The sequence below is a fragment of the Drosophila persimilis genome, unplaced genomic scaffold (assembly GCF_003286085.1).
Source record: "Drosophila persimilis strain 14011-0111.01,24,50 unplaced genomic scaffold, DperRS2 tig00000000-arrow-pilon, whole genome shotgun sequence".
Taxonomy (NCBI): Eukaryota; Metazoa; Arthropoda; class Insecta; order Diptera; family Drosophilidae; genus Drosophila; species Drosophila persimilis.
In genome coordinates this window covers 20325371-20339200 of record NW_020825288.1, presented here as the reverse complement: position 1 = coordinate 20339200, position 13830 = coordinate 20325371, and positions in this window count along the sequence as shown.

The window sequence follows — 13830 nt, the reverse complement described above, 5'->3', positions numbered from 1 at the left end:
CAGTGTTTTTGCCATTCCCATCCCAGAAAAAAACAAGCCGCCTGTCAAAAACTGATATTCGGTAACAATTGTACGCCGTTTGAAGTTGATTAGCCCCCCGTTGTTGCTTACAAAAAGGTGTCTATTGTGTGTGTTGCATGCAGCTAGGCAATGCCAATAGGAGTACTTGTTACCACAACTCGGTCGATCGGGGGCGGTGGCGGGGGGCGTGAGTCTGCACTATTGAACAAATTAAAAGATCCCAAGCCGGTCTTTATTGGTCAGTTAATTGGAAGATCCGTACTCTGATAGGACCAACGTGTTGCTTATCACAGCTCACCTTGTTATGCGGCCCCCATTGTCTTGGCTTTGTCTACAGCAAATTATCTTGTTTGATGAATCGACAACTGTAACGAATTTTCACTTGGCTTGGGTCTCTCTCTCTCTCTCTCTGCGCCAAAGAGCTCGGCTGCTGCTCCAGGGGGAGTCCATGTCGATGGCGGCCCCATGCATTTCACCTTTACCTGAAAAGCATTTGCCCAGCTGTTTGACTCCGTCACTAAACACCTGCTTAGTTGTGCATAAATTTCATTTGGAAATGATTATTTTTATTGAAAATATTTTCATAAAATGGCATATAATTGTGCCGGCTCTGTGGTCTGCCTGGCTGGCTGGCTGGCTGTGTGTGTTTTTTTGCCTGCCTGCCTGGGTGTGTGTCAGTTGGGGAGGGTGCAGCCTTACGCCCGCCAGGCAATATGGCCAGTTTCTCACCTTTAGAAGCCGGCCCCAAAGTCTCAGATATACTCTGTGGAGAGACGAGCAAAACAAAAATTGATGGCAGTGAGTGCTGCAGTGTGGATTACCCCGAATGGTCTTGGACTTGGGTGATTAAGTGAATACCCTTTAAGGTAAACATACACTCAGTATGTTTCCTTTGAAACGTTTCTTAAATTGTTTTTATTTGAGCTTTAACTTCTCTTGCTAAAATTGTAAAAACTTGATCAAATAGCGCATTTTTATACCACTTTTACTTCACTTTTTGTCTCTGGATTCTTTGATTTTCTTCCCCTATTTTATTTATTTTATTATAATTAATTCGATTTTTGGTAATTAATTTAGGATTTCGTCTGGAAATATATTTCCAGAAAATTAATTCAATTATCAAGGATCAGAAGATTATAGAATACTTTCTCTATATTTCATTTGCTAGAAATTCTCTTAAAATCTTTATTCCAAAGAATTCCTTTATAAAAAACAACAAATCTTTTCTCGATTAGCAAACTACTTAATGTTAGTTTTTAATTCCCAAAAACAATTTAATCATTTCATTCCAAGTAAAGAATTAAAGAACCCATACTTTTCCTTTTCTTTCTCGATATGCCCACACTTTATGTAGCGCACAGAAAAGGTGAATATTTTTTTTGGTTTTGTTTAGGTTAGTCCTCGCATATCATACAAAGTGTACATGGCCAATACTGTGGTCCTGTCCATTTATTACAACATGAGCCGGCCAACAGCAACCACAACAACCACAACAACTGCAAAAAGTCAGTTGAAAACTGCGATTTGCTGTCAGCTAATAATAATAATTTCGATATTGAAAATACGTTTTCTTAGTTAGGTACGACACTAAACGATTTCGCCCAGTCGTCGTCGTCGTCGTCGCCGTCGTTGTTGTTGGATCGTCGACAGTGCTAAAAGTCAGGCAAGGCATCAGGCAATGGAAAAAGGAACAGCAAACAGCAAACAGCAACTACAGAGGGGAAAAACGACTGAAAGTTGACCGTTGGTGGGGGCGTGCTATTTGGCTGCCTGCCTGCCTGCTGCTTCTTCTACCCTTTTGCGGACAGGTGGTGTGTGGTGTCGATGTTCGGCCGCGGATCGTCGAATGTGGCTACGTTCAACCGGGGTGCCCGCTGTCCGTTGCCCGCTGCCCGCTGGTGTTCAATATGAGCCACAATTGAGGCATTTAATCGAGCATCTCTTAACACGCCTTGGAATGTTGACTTATTATTGGCCCAAGCAGCAACCAGGCACAAGGCAGAGGCAAGGCTGAAAGGCAAGCAGGCAGGCAGGCGGGCAGCCGGTCAGACAGTTGGACTGACTCCCTCTACACCCATCTGTATCTGTCTGGGTTTCTGGGGTCTCTGCGTCGGTGTCAGGAGTCTGTAGTTACCTCACAGTAAAAGCGTTTATCATCATTAGACTCAATCTAAAGACGTTTTTGGTCGGGGTTATCATGTTGATTATGTTGTGTGAAAACAAATTACATTTTTTTACCCTAGACCCTCTTTCTCTGCGTCTCTCTCTCTCTCTCTCTCTCCATCTCTATCTTTATATCTATATGCCTCTCTTTCCTTAACACCATTTGCTGTCTGGCTCTCTTCAGCTGGCTGCTGCTGGCTAATTATGAAGATGATCACTGATTTCAATTGTGGCTTATTGACAAACCAATTGGTGGAAAGTCTCGGATGAGAAGAGCCTTTTTGTGAAAGGCTTTTCTTTTCCTCCACAGCACAGCAACCCAGTGCCGTGAGAAAATTGTACAAATCGTAGCCCAACAGCACAGCAAAATATTTCCAATTTGCTAATGGCAATAATTGTTTCTACATTTTTTTTTTCCCCCAAGTACCCAGAACTTGGCTATCATTTTATTCTTTTATATTTTTTTTTTCTGTGGCACAGCTGTGTTCCATATTGTTGCTGTTGTTGTTGCGGCTGTTACTGCTGTTGCAAAGTGGCATTGCCTGCAGCTGCAACAACAGCAGCAGCAGCAGAACAACGGAGCAAGAATAACTGCTTTGGCAAGGTTAAGTCGGGCCCTGACTGCCGCCTGATACGAGCACTGATCAACAAAATTTCGGGTGTTTTCAATTTAGGTTCAGTAAAATTTTAGGTTTTTTTAAACATAGTAAGTTTAGCTGCAAGTGATGGTATTTTTATAAATTTACAGCCCTCTAAAGTCTAAAGTCAATAGTCATATATTTAAGATCAGCATCTATAGATTTCGAAATATGTAGTTATAGCCATGTCCATCTTTCAGTTTATTTTTATGAAATTTTACAGCTATCTGGGTGATAATTTGCACATTTTGAATCTGATATATGTTTAGTATTTGGATCTGTAAGGGAATCTAATCTATGGAAGAGAAAACTTCGAATATTATTAAAATAACTAAAATTCGATACTGAAAGTCTCTTTAGAATATAACTTAGAAAATATATGATCCAACAGATCTTATGTTGCAATAGTTAATATTAATCCTGTATCATATATGAACGATCGATTGATACAAAAAAGTTCTCTTATGGTATAAAAAAAAAACAACTTTAAAGAATAATGTAAATAAAAGTAGACACCTTTAGTACAGGGCCAGATAGCAATTACTTTTCAGACATATAACAATTTTGTTAATAAAATAACGCTTTTAACAATAAATTAATATTATACCATTTTTTTATTTTAGAAGATAATATTTTTTTTCTTTTAAAACCGCTTTGGAAAAGCTCTTAAAACATCAGTAAATTGTTCTTAGCTTATGACCGGCCTCTAATATCATAGATCTTCTGTAGGAGTATTCTGTCATGGTTCCCTTTTTGGTTTTTAGTTTGTATTTGGTTTTACGTTGAATCTGAACCTTCCGTTGCTTGCCTTTGTAGCACAGTGTAATTATAAGCGGTGGTATGGAAAACCGAAAACACCAACTCCGCCGACCATTTGTGCACTCTTAAATGCAATGTTTTATTGTGCTTGCAACGATAACGTACTATATACTGTGCTACTCCCAGTTTGCTTTAGATTTGTGTGCCACACACAGACACGAGGCAGCAGCTACTTGCAGCAGGGTCAATGTCGCACCTTGACGCCTCAGCCAGTATATAGATTTTGTGGCTGTTACTTTATTTTTTTTGTCACAATTTATTACACTCGGGGCTGGAGTCGTGTTTGCATGTGTTGGTTGAGTATCTGTATCTTTGGTTTTTGTTTTATTTGTTCGTCTGTGTGTGTGAGCCTGTGTGGCTTTGGCCATTTTATCTTGTCAACGGAATCGTCTATGAGTATTTATTTATTTTTATTTTTAATTAATTAACAACAATCGCATGGGTGTCAATGGCATGCCCCGGTGTGGCATACTTGGCCAAAGCTGCAATTGGGGAGTTTATTGGCCAAAATGAATGCTGAAAGTGAGTGGGGGCAAGCTACTTTTGTACAAAAAGTTTCTCTCTTACAACTGGAAAATATTCAGGCATTAACTCAACAGGTATGCCGTTCCAATCAATAAAAACTTTCGCAGAGAGAAGCCGCCTGCCAGGAGGAGCAGAGGAGAACTCTATGAGAACTAATTGAGCCATTTCGAGGTCTATGATAATCGTTTGTGATGCAGAATCTGCATCTGCAACTGCATACCGAGCCCAGCCAACGCCTTCACAGTCCCACAGAAAACTCTTGACTGTGTCAACTCGAATGTGCAATAAAATTAAAGTTTTGTTTATGAATGGAATTACACGACGACATTTAGATGGCCCAAAGAGCAGAGCCCAGAGAGCTAACAGGCAGGCAGGCAGGCGGCAGGCAAAACGCAGCTGGAAATCGACGGAGCTGCGCAGACCCGGCTCAGATTCACAGACACTTCATCTAAATGTCAGGCCATATCTAGCGACACTCGCAACACTCGGATTCGCACTAGACCCCGGATCGGATCCGATCCGAACCGACCACTTGGACCTCGTCTCTGGCTGCAGTCGTCTTGGTCTTGGTTTTGGCGGCTCTCTTTGGCGGCTGCTTTGGCCAAATCAATTGAGCCGCCTTCCCCCATAAACGAGCCAAAACAAATGACTTGGCCTGGCTGGCACAAGATGCTGAGGCTCTCTGCTCTGGGACCCGGGGCAGCTCAAGATCATTAGTATAATTTAAGTAAATTAAACGCAGCGATTAGGTTCAGGATGCAAAGCAACAAAAACAACAACAACAACAAAAAAAGGAAAACAAGAAAAGCGCTACAAACGGCACCAAGTATTCCCCCTTTCGATCGCTGGTTGTCGGCAAAATGCCTGTGTTTATTTAAATTTATTGTAACATTTTCCTTGGCGATTTCAATTTGTAAAACAAGCGAGCAAACAAGCTGTTAAAATATAATGATTGGCACCAGAGAAGCAGAGCCATAGCCAGAGCCCAGGGAGCCCCAAGGAGCGAAGTAGTCGTCGTTGAGATGTCGTTGAGTCGATTCCCCAGATGTGGGTTAAACTATCCGCATATGCTTATCGATACCAAAATGACGTTGCTTAAAGCGAATTTATGCGGCGTTTAAGCATTGTCCAGCGAATGAGCATTTTCCGTTTATGATTGCCATGAGCATTCGAATGCATAAACCATTTGGCATTGAAAACTATCGGTTAGCCATACAAACATTGTATGCATTTAAGCCGGTCTCGCGCTTTTTCCCACACAGACAATGGGCCAAAACGGCGACAACTGGCTCTGTCTGGCCTGTGGTCTGTGTCTCTCTGTGTGTGCTGCTTCGTGTGCAATATGAGGAGAGTTGCAACTGCAACTGCAGCGATCACAAAAGCTCGGCAAGGAGCCCAGACAGACTTACAAGAGTAGAGCTGCGGAACAATGCCGAATGTAGTCTGTTCAATTGAATACAGTGGGTCGCATAAGGGAGAAAGCCACTCAATAAAGTTAAGCATAATTTGTGTGTGTCCAAAGCTATTAGTCTGAAATAAATCTGGAGGTTAATATTCTTAAAAAAGTACTAAAATGATGTGTGAAACTGGGCAATAGGTATCTGTACATAATTAGTGGATTCTTATAAATTCAGAGGTGCTAAATAAATATCTGTAAAGCCTACAACTTGTGCAGAATGCACAAGAGTCTATGGGAAAACTCTATGGAACTTTCTGGAGAACTTATCGTTTCCTTCTAAATATAATTGGTTAAATATATGTAGTATTTCTTTTGGCAAGATACCCTTTGTACCCATCCACTGTGCCATGGCAATTGACAAAAGACCCCAAGTACAACACCGGCAAGAGCAGCAGGAAAGGAAAGGAAAGGAGAACAAAAACGCGAGCTAACAAACAAATAAACAGTCAGTAGAGTCGGACACAAACAGCAATTCATATTTGCTCTGATTTATATGGCGTCTAGAAGTTTTCCATTTTTATTATGTATCATTATTATTATGATTTTTTCCCAGGCCAAAGAGGCAGACTCCGTTGTGTACTCTGCCGGCTGGTGTAATCAATCAGCAGGAGGAGCTGCAGCCGGGAGTTCAGACTGGGTATATTCTGCTCTCTGGTTTGGGTTTTGGGCTTAGGTCTTTCCAAGTTGGGCGAAAATTAATGTTCTTTAATTTGCAAGTTTGTGTCCTAAGTCTTTCGTTTCGGCCAGCTCCTGCCACACACACAGAGGTAGAACCACCGGCACCGGCACTGGCATTGGGCACAGACTCAGGCTGGGGAGCCCTGTTCCCGTGGTTGTGGTTGTTGTTCCCCAGAAATGTCATTAAAGCGCCACACAGATCTTGGCCCTGGGTTCGTGTGCAGGGTGTGCGAGCATTTTGCGCTGATCTCCTGAGCCAATGTCAATTGCTGGCATCTCGAAAGAGATCTGCATAGCTTGATATTCTAATTGCTGAAATTGTTTTGGCCCAGACAAGTGTGTGTATGTGTGTGTCTGTGTGTGATTGCCATGCCCAATGAATAATCATTGAAATCCGTTCGTTGACAAAACCAGAGCGAACAACAACAGGGAAAAAGGTACGTGGCCCTGTCTCCTGCCTCTTGGTGGTCCCTGCCTCATTGGCCTCCTCATTGTGTCGCTCTGATCCAAATCGCATCAAATTTTTGCGCTGCACTCGTTTTCGGTTCAGTTTTCTTGTTCTCCCCCCTGCCCCTGCCCCTGCCTCTGCCTCCAGCCTTTGGCTCTGCCTCTTTGGGCCTCTCCTGAGTGCGGCTCGACGACTCTCGGCTTGGCTCTGGCTTTTCAATCAGATATGAAAGCTGGAGCGCGTCTTCGCGGTTGTTGTCGCAACGCAGCAGTTTTTTTTTTGACTTGATTTTCTTAATTAAATTTTTTGCTACGCCGCAGCCAAGGCTATTCCCAAAGGCTGATCCTCCAGCTATAGCTTCGGCTCTCCAGCTCCTGCTCCTGACGATGATGATGATGATGAGGGAGGGGATGGGAATGGCGATGATGTGTGTTTTATAAGTCGAATGTTGTTGGCTCAGTCACTGATTTGAGCCTGTTGATATGCTGCCTTTGTTGTTGTTAAACACACTCCCACAATTTCTGGGCAAAATTTATCTCGGTTTCTTAGTGAAAATGATACGAAAAATTGGAAAAATTTACCCAAAAAAATAAGCAGCTATTACGTGCACTTGGTCGCTCAAAAAAGAACTTGAACCTCATTAACCCATCAGCCCCCAAAAACAATTTGACCCGGGCTCAACTCCAACGTAGCACCAGCACCACCACCTTCACACAGCCCCAGCCGCAGCCCCAGTCAGCCCAAACGCGACTCAAGATCGGTCTTCTCGTTGGTCTGATGCCAACATCATTTACATCATCATTCACAATAAAATAAAAGTGCACACGCCCACTTAAAAGGGCCCCATAAATTGTATGGAATAATCAGTTTCAACATAATTTATTGTAATTTACGAGTGTCGGCCAAAACGGAACGGGCCAGCAGAGGCCACAAATATAGTACTTGCCATCATGCACACATTACTACCACTATATATATATATATATATATATATGTATATGTATAGCACACTGACATTGCCAGAAGAGCTGTTGCAGTTGCAGTCGCCGGGGTTTTATAGAGCAGCTAAATGCTACAAATGAAAATCCTAAACGAAACATTGAAAGCATCTTGATAAGAAAGCGAGAAACGGCAGGCGAACTTTTTTTGCTGAAGGAGAGGCTGAAGCCGAAGCTGAAGCTGAACTTAAGCTCTGGTAAAGTTGAAGTTGAGGTTGAATCTAAAGCTGAGCGTGCAAACACCTTGGAAACTCTAGATTTTCTGTTGCCAAACAATATTTTTTTGGGCGGCCTCAGCCTCATCTAGATTCGTTTGCCTTTGAAACTTCGACTTATAATATATGTACATATATATCCAGAGCTCCTCCAGTTGGACCTTTTGTAATTGAAACTATTGTTTTGGGATACCCTAACCATCCGTCGGCTGCCTTTTCTGCCTTTAGCATCATTTTATATCAATCACTCAATAAAAATACAACGATCAATCAATTTCAGCCATCAGCCCGAATCGGAGATTCCCATCGAAACTTTGGCTTTTGTTTTCGTACCGAACTGGAACTGGAATCATCCCAATCCCAATCCCAGCAGTACTCCAATCAGAATTGAAATGTCATTGGATAATAAACTTCAAGTGTCAATGCGATCTCCACTTGACGAACTGACTGACAGACTGAATATCCTTATTTTATTCCCATTATCGCCATTTCGCAATCATTCATTCATCAGTCCCTAACTCTACCTCCACTTTGGCTTTTCCGATTTCGCTTGCAGATATCTAGAGTTTGTTTGTTTTGCCAGTGGCTGTGAAGCTCATTATAGATCAAGTATTTATACGGCGGCACAACACAAAAAGCTTTGCCTCTATCGGTTCAATATCGATTGGAAAATTTCACTTGGTTCGTGTGGGAAATAACCTTGAATTTGAGTTTGTGGTGAGGGAAAGCGGTTGAAAGGAAAATTTCCTGTGTCATTCAGTGGGCAAAACCAATTAAAACTATTGTTTGGAAATGGTCTTTGAATTGAGTGGAGGGTGGATAGTTTAATGGATAACAAACGGATTAATTATTTGAAAGCTAATTTTCATTATTGACCTTTTTGGAAGGAAATTAATATTCATCTACTGATTCATCGAAGGATTCTTATTTATTTTAAATTATATTTGATCCTCCAATAATTATTGGCATTTCATTTAATATAAAAAAGATGGTAGGTGACGTTCATCGCAAAATATAAAGATATTTATTGCTGATAGATGGGTTTGATCATAGATCGGGTGTATGGGAACCTATTCCATAACTATCTTTGACTGTCGTCCTAAGTGCCTGATAGATCTAAAAGTATTAAATTTTTTACAGAATTTTAGCCTGAATCTGAGTCTGAATCTTACATTACAATTTAAAGTTATTGCTAGAGCAACAAGGTATTTATGCCGGGCTATAAAATATTTAAACATAATAAGCATACAATTACTTAAACTACTTCTCATATTTTAACTCTAACTTTTCGAATTCAATTCCTTAAATTGGTTTGAGTGGTTTCTAAACTGGTTTAATTACTTATCGCCAGCAATCCAACCAAGTTAGTCCCCAAGTTCTCTCAAAGTCGGCTTAAACTTCATTTAAACATCACGCAAATCGCTGGCAATTTGTCTGGTCCGCCGAAAAAGGAACGAAATCCACCGAGCGAACTGCGGAAGAATGGAAAGCAAACATTTCCCTCATATCTCGACTGACTGATCACCCGAGTTGAGGTATTGGCAAATATTTGTTTGCCTACATTGATTAAATTTCGGCGTCCAGAGCAGTTTCATTCCGCAATTACTCAGGCCCAAGAACGTAGCTCTAGTTGGCTATAATTTCAGCTTCAGTTCAAAGTGCTTAGTGGACTGCATAGTCAGAGTCCCAGACAGAGGAATGAGCCTGAACCTGAGCCTTGTCCAGAGTCCGCTAATTTGCCACTGAGAGGAGGACTTGACTGCGGAGGAACTTTTGTTGACCAGGTCGTTGCGCATCTTCCCAGCGTAATTTAAACTAAATCGGTTCGCTTGCCAAGCTGCGTAAAGTACAGACAGCCAACGGTCTGGCCCACTGTAATGGCTAACACGGACACAGAGCTCCACACATACATGTAGGGCACACATAGAGAGACGTCAGTGGGAGCCCCCATTGCATGTGCAAAAGTTGGTCTCCGTCTGCATCTTTTGGCCGCTCTCTGCTCGAGCTCCGTCTTCTCGTAATAATCAATTATTTCTGTGTAATTTATGGTAATGTTCAGTCATGATGGATTGACTGCTCTAATGTCGCTCTAAATCTTTGTAGCTCGCTTGCTGGGGTACGCTCGCCTGCGCCTGCGACTGCGACTGCCAGTGCGAGTGCGCCTGCAGTGGAGCGCGCGATCCCACAGAGCACTCTGGAGCAAGCCCAAAACAGAGCGGGCCAGAGTAGAGCAGATCAGGCCAAGGCAGGTGCAATTGCCCAGCGTGGAGAGGCTTTTTTTCGTCTGTGCAGCTCTCCCACTAAAGCCTGGCGGCCTGTCTGCCAAACAGCCGAGCAACAACCAGCCCGGCAGGTCGTTGTACAATGGGAGAAATTTTGCAAAATTTGTTCTTAAACATTTATATTAATTTCTTTGTCCGATAGAACGAATGAATGACTGACTAGCTGGGCCTAAGATATAGAAGAAATTATTAAGATACATTTTTATACATAAAATATAGCATAATACAATTAATTTTCAGCCGAATAACCTTATCGCCAGGGATGCTTTTCAAGTAGTAATGGTTCCCTTTATACAAATGTCTGTAATCTGTTTAAATTAGGTGCACACCCTATTAAAAATCTTTTAAGAATCAAAAACTCGGGATAAATTCCCTACAGATTTTATTTCAAATAGAATTGCCTTCCGTTCCATGGTGCGGCTTGCTTCTTTACTTCCGTCACTGGGCGATGCGACTGCCACCTACCTCTACCCCGCCTCAGCCCTGAGCCACACAGCCATAGCACACCTCTCTCCCTCCCCCGTCAGCGGTAATATGTAGCATATGTTTTCGTAAGTTTTTTCTTGTATTTTGTTTAATGGCAGCTTAGATTACACGGGACTCAACCAGACAGGTGTGGGGCAGAGAAGAAAGAGCGAAAGAGAGAGAAAGAGAGAGAGAGAGTTTCGCATATGGACTCCGGGTCGATCCCCCTTCGATCCCCGCTGGATGTAACTGATGTTTAAAATTGCTCTGTGATTTTCGTGGCGAAATTAATGTTAAATAAGCTTTTAGTTTATGTCCCGCCACAGCGTTGATCAATTTCTCAGTCACCTGGTCCCCGGACAGGGGCCGGGGCTCATCTTCAGCTGAAAATGCGGTTTGTTGCTCCTTCTTCTGTTTTCTCTAAGACTTGTGTTCCCTGGCTCCCCCTGAGACGATGTTTGGCTGGCTTTCTGCCTTGTTTATGTGTAAATTATGCTTGTACACATTTTACCCACAAATGTGTATAAATTATAGACGAATTATTATGTTTGTTGTGTTTTTGCAGAGTTAGATGCTCTCCGGATCGACTTACATATTAATATAGCACCAAAAGCCGCCTCCTAACTGGTCGCATTTGAAATTCAAACGATGGAAAGTGTGTGTCCATCCATGCTGGGGATATTAATTCGAAGTTGTTTTACACTTTAACCAAGGATTTTGAATTTTAAGACTGTCGGGAACCCAAGCAACTGAAGCATAAAGTATTATTGAACCAACATCTTAAGGATCAACACCTAAAATATATTTTTCTACTTAAACTTGATTACTAAATCTTTTCCTTGCCTTATGTTTAAGTACTTCATTGCACCCACATGCCTACTCCTTTCCTGTGTAGGGCATCTTAATGGTCAGCTCTCTCGTTGCCTGGTTTGTTGTCTTTAGTTATGATATTCGTATGTAGCTCTTGGTGAGGGCGGAGCGGAATATATTTGGCTCGAAAGAGGCTTTGTTTTTATAGCCGTATGCCGGGCATTAGTTCCGATAGCAATTGCTGTGAACTGCATAAAAATGATTTGGCATGCAGTGGCAAGGCGAAGACAATCCGACATTTGGCTGCACCGCCCCCGAGGCCTTGCTTAGTAGGTGGTTGGTTCTGTTGCAGGAAGTAAATGGTTAAGGCCTGGGAAACACTGATAGGGGGAGAGTGCAGCAGAGAATCCTTGTTGGGGGTTTTCTGTGTGCAGTGCTGTGCTGATCTCCGTGGTGTTATGCAAATGTCTTTTTGCTACATCATCACCACCAGCAGGCGAGGCAGCAGCACCACAAGCATCACCACCACCCTGTGTGCAGCACAATGGCTACCGTGCAGCGTGCAACGGCAACAACAATAACAACAACAACAGCAACAACAACACCAACAACAAAAACAACAACAACGGCCAGAACACATACAAAACAGCAGCTGTTTAACATTTATTTGCCTATTTATTAATTTCATGTAACATTTTTTCCTAGGAAAAAGTTCCACAATGCGAAATCAAAGCCAAAAGGCAACAAGCCCAACGCATTCTCTTGACGCCAGGCAGTCGCCATAGCTCGGGTTCGGGTTCGGGTTCAGTTCCAGTCCCAGGTCCCAGGTCCAGGCTGGGGTCTGTAAAATGTCCAAGCTCCAGCCGGGCCAGAGCCGTTTGGGCCAAACAATAAGGCACCGAGCGAGATCGGGGCACGAGACGGGATCGAGGCCGAGGCCAGCCTTAGGCTCTCGGGAGGGACTTTTTGCCATACTTCTCCCACTATTTGACTCAGTCTGCTCTCTGCCACTGCCGCTGCTGCTGCTGCTGCTGCTCCTGCTGCCTCTGTTGCCACAAAAAGTGTCGTGACCCCGGCCAAGGCATTGCATATGGTCGGTATTGTGGGAGGCAGGAATCAGGCAGGGGGCAGGGGGCAGGCACCAGAGGCACAGGGCAGGAGTACAAAAATTACATGTTGTTCCTGTTGAAATGTTTTGTTTCGGTTTTGTGTGCAGCGTTCCCATTGTCGTCGACGTTTATTTATAAATTTCTTAACGTTGTTTACCTTTTGAAATACACTTCCAAGATGGGAGGAGGTTTAACATTGTAATGCCAGAGATTCCGTTTTGAGGGGAAGAAATCAAGAAGATGCAAACGATTGTGCTTTCATTTAATATTCATTTTTTGCTACAGGAAAAGAGATAATTTTTTATACAAATTTCAGTGAGATAAAATATATAATAATTTATTTAAACATCTATTTTACATTAAATTACATTAAATAAAATAAATATAAAATATTCCTCAGCATTTTAATATATTTATAAGCAACCACTAACAGATCTTCTTTCCATTCTTCTCTCTCTATTCCATGCAGGGAATACAATCTTCGATAGACTTGAATCCGCCATCAGCTCTGTTTTTATGTGATTCTGGTCTTTTGGCTAATATTAAAAGCTGAGGGGAAATATGTAACAATCCTCGTGCTGCTCCTGGCCCGTAGCCAGGAATCGTCGCCGTCTTCGTTGTCGCTTACATAAGCATCTCTGGCTAGGACAAAGGAAATGCAAAAATGCCAAAAATCGCACAACTCAAAATAACAAAAAAAAAAATAAGGAAAAAGCGAAATAAAAAACAGGCGAAAAAAAACACAGAAATACAGAAAACGCGAATGCGAGTAACTTGCACACAAAACGATTCTGGCACCCATGAAGAGCAGTAGCGTCAGGAGCAAGGAGATGGAGCAGATGTGAGCCGGGGGGTTGGTCGGAGGAGCTGGGGTCTTGGATCGGACTGGGCGGGTGGTGGCTGGCTGGCTGGCTGGCTGGCTGGCTGGCTGGCTATACGGCTCGCGTTGATCGTGGCACATTTGCATACAATGAGGCCAGGCCGGGCCGGGCCGGGCCAGGACTGAGAGCCGATCCGAGCCGAGCCGAGCCGCACACACAGTCCGTCCGCAGCATGTTATCTCTGACTGTGACCTACACCAATATTTCTGAGAATGCTGCTGTTGGTTGGACGACGTCGTCGCCTGTAAGTGTGTCGTCGTCGTCCAGTCCCAGGTCTCCATCTCCAGCTTCGTCTCCAGTCTCCATCTCTCAGTCACAT